At 38.0% G+C, this 3016-nt stretch overlaps 1 non-coding gene across 1 annotated transcript; it reads right to left on the bottom strand.

Annotated features, from left to right (window-relative positions):
• Nucleotides 1-975: 975 nt before the first annotated feature.
• On the bottom strand, nt 976-1048 carry Trnav-cac (transfer RNA valine (anticodon CAC)). The gene has a single exon. It is a non-coding gene; the product is annotated as a tRNA-Val (tRNA).
• Nucleotides 1049-3016: the final 1968 nt, after the last annotated feature.

Here is a 3016-nt window from a genome sequence, read left to right on the forward strand (position 1 = left end):
TTATTAAGCAAACAGAGTGTCTCCCTGCAGGGAAAAGCAGTTGAATTCCACCAGGCTAATAGGGGACCAATAACAGAGGATAATTGCAAGCTGACTGATTAACCAATAGCTAGCTAGGATGTGCAAAGACTGACAAGTATTTGGGAGGTGGGAAAATGGCTGCAATGGAAAGGGTGGGAGAGCAGCTTTATACATTACATTACAATTTGTTTAATTTTTGTAAAGTGAAACTGCCGCTTTCTTCTGGTAAAATCTTTCTGTTACTACTAACATGTTAAGGTTGTGTAGTCATCACCATAATCAGAACACAAGTTTTCCTCTTCCAAAACCTTCCTCATGCTGTCTCTTTACCATCACATCTTTCCCTAAAACAAGTCTGGCACCTGCCAATCTACTCATCTCCATAGTTTTGTCTTATTGACAATGTCACAGGAACAGAATCTTAAAATGCCTAACTGTTAAGGACTTTCATCTTTCACTCAGTACATGACTTTGAGATTCTTCCAAATTGTTTCACATATCAATAGTTCACTTTTTTCTTTATATTTTTGGGTACTGGGGATTGAACTCAGGGGCACTCAATCATTGAGCCACATCCTCAGTCCTATTTTGTATTTTATTTAGAAACAGGGTCTCACTTACTTACTCAGTGCCTCACTGTTGCTGAGGCTTTGAACCTCCTGTGTCAGCTGCCAGAGACACTGGGAGTATAGGTGTGGGTCACCATGCCTGGCTCATTTCTTTATTTTTTGCTGAGGTTTCTATTCAGTGGAAATTCAATGATTTTCTATTAATCAGTTTAAAGACTTTTGTGTGTTCATTTTAAATTGAGGCTACTACTATTAGAACTGCTATGAACATCCCTGTAAAGGGTTTTGTGTGAACATAAGTCTTTATTTTGCTAAGGTACAGATGTCCAGGAGTGGACCTTGGATCATACAAGTGTCCTTAACATTTTATTTATTTATTTTTTTTTGGCGGTGCTGGGGATTGAACCCAGGGCCTTGTGCTTGTGAGGCAAGCACTTTACCAACTGAGCTACATCCCCAACCCAAGTATTCTTAACTTGATAAGAAACTTCTAAAACTTTTCCAGAGTGAATTACCATTTTGTACTCATACCACAAATGTGTGAAAGTTGCTCGCTACTCTGAACAGCTCATCTTTTGTTATTTCTAATGGAAGTGCAGAGGTGTTTCATTGGGATTTTAATTTGCATTTTCCTTCTATCTGATGATGTGGAACTTCTTAACATGTGCTCATCTGCTGAAACATCTGCTCTTGTCTTTTGCCTTTTTGTTGTTGTTGCTGTGTGCTTCCATTTAATTTTTATAGTTCTTTACATATTCTAGTCAAAAGTCCTTTGTTGTATTTGTGCTTTATGTATTTTTCTCTAAGTTCAAAGATTTTTTTCTTAACTAGTTTTTGACTAAAAGAATTTAAAATGAGTCTCAAAAATTGTAATAATTTCTTTTCTTGACTACAACTTTCAATTGCATTAAAAACTTAAATAAGGATTAGAAAACCTCATGGAGTGTAAGAGGAGGACCTGTGATGAAGGTTTAAGAATAGGAATATCTACTCTTAAGAGAAAACTAAAGAAAAGAAAAATTTCTTTACATGGTGTACTGTCTACTGAAAGGACTCTAGTCCTTGAATCTCCAGCCACCACTAGTCCTTGATTTGATGGCCTCAAGTCCTGAACCTCTCCCCTCAATCTAACCTCTCCAAGTCCAGCAGGCAGCCTGTCTGAAAGGGAAGATGATGAGGGGAGGAGGAAAACATGTTCCTTCTAGTCATCTTTAAGCCATTAAATTCCAAGTTTTCAATTCTGCCAATATTTTAATGAAATTGACACAGGTGTGTTAATATAGTTTGGAAAGTTTATTCTAGAGATTATATAATTTATTATCATTAAAAATATCATTAATATTTTTAAATATCATCAATGATCATTTGCCTATTACATTTCTCAGAATATTAGAACTCTAAAAACACAAATATTTGTTTCAAAATTACATAAGTTCTATATACATGGTTCAATGTAAAATTTTTGGTGTTTCATAGATGAGACTACAAGCCATAATGGGTTAAGAAAAGCAGGTCTCTGATTTAGTGACTACACAAATTATTAGGGATTTCCCCCATGCCACTAAGAAGACTGAAAAGCAAATTAGCAAAAAGAAAAAAAAGCAAACAGCTTCAGACTTTCTGGGTGGACAGCATTCTTGGGCGGATCTGTCAGGGTTCAAACGACATGCAAGAGAGAGGTTCCACAGTGGGCAAATGCAGTTTCTCCATCCCAGCAACTGAAAACTACCCTCTTGGCTCCTTGCTGGTCCCCTTCTTTCTTTTTCTCTTTCCCTTGCTCCTTTCTCCTTTCGTGATCTTCTTTGGCCTCTGACTTTCTTTTCAAACACTCCAAAATGAGCTCCTCCTCTAACCCTATTTTGAGAGTTTTATATTTTACAGTCTTTTGTAACCACGGAAAGTTTTAAAAACAGAAGAAAAACATCAAAACTTCTCTGAAGCATGTGGTGAAGAACTTCTTAACTAGGTAGGAAGATCTTTAAAATCAACCAACTTTCTCCATAAAGAGGAAGGAATCACAAAGGACTTTTCATGATCTTCTCCAGTGTTGTCTTGGGTGCAGGGCTTGGCAAAAGCAAGGGGAGTCCTGTGATTCTGAGTCACACCACTGGAGCTTCTCAGGCTCCTTTCACCTCCACCTGAGATGAAATCCCCTGGGACTCAATCCCTGGGACACACAAATATAGGCCCAGGTCTCTACTTGGCAGAGTTCAAGGCTTCAGTGGATTCTCTACATTTGGGTGCAAAATTATGGGCAACTGCAGCCCCTACTGGCCTCAATAGAGACAAGAAAGCTTGGGATTATACAGACAAAATGGTGACAGGTAAGAATCCAATGAAACCAACTGAAATGTACCCAACTTGATTGAACCCAGGACAGAAAATCGAGTCTCATCAACACGCCACTAAGCTAAGGAAGGAATGGT

This window comes from Sciurus carolinensis, unplaced genomic scaffold (genome assembly GCF_902686445.1).
Source record: "Sciurus carolinensis unplaced genomic scaffold, mSciCar1.2, whole genome shotgun sequence".
Lineage (NCBI taxonomy): Eukaryota > Metazoa > Chordata > Mammalia > Rodentia > Sciuridae > Sciurus > Sciurus carolinensis.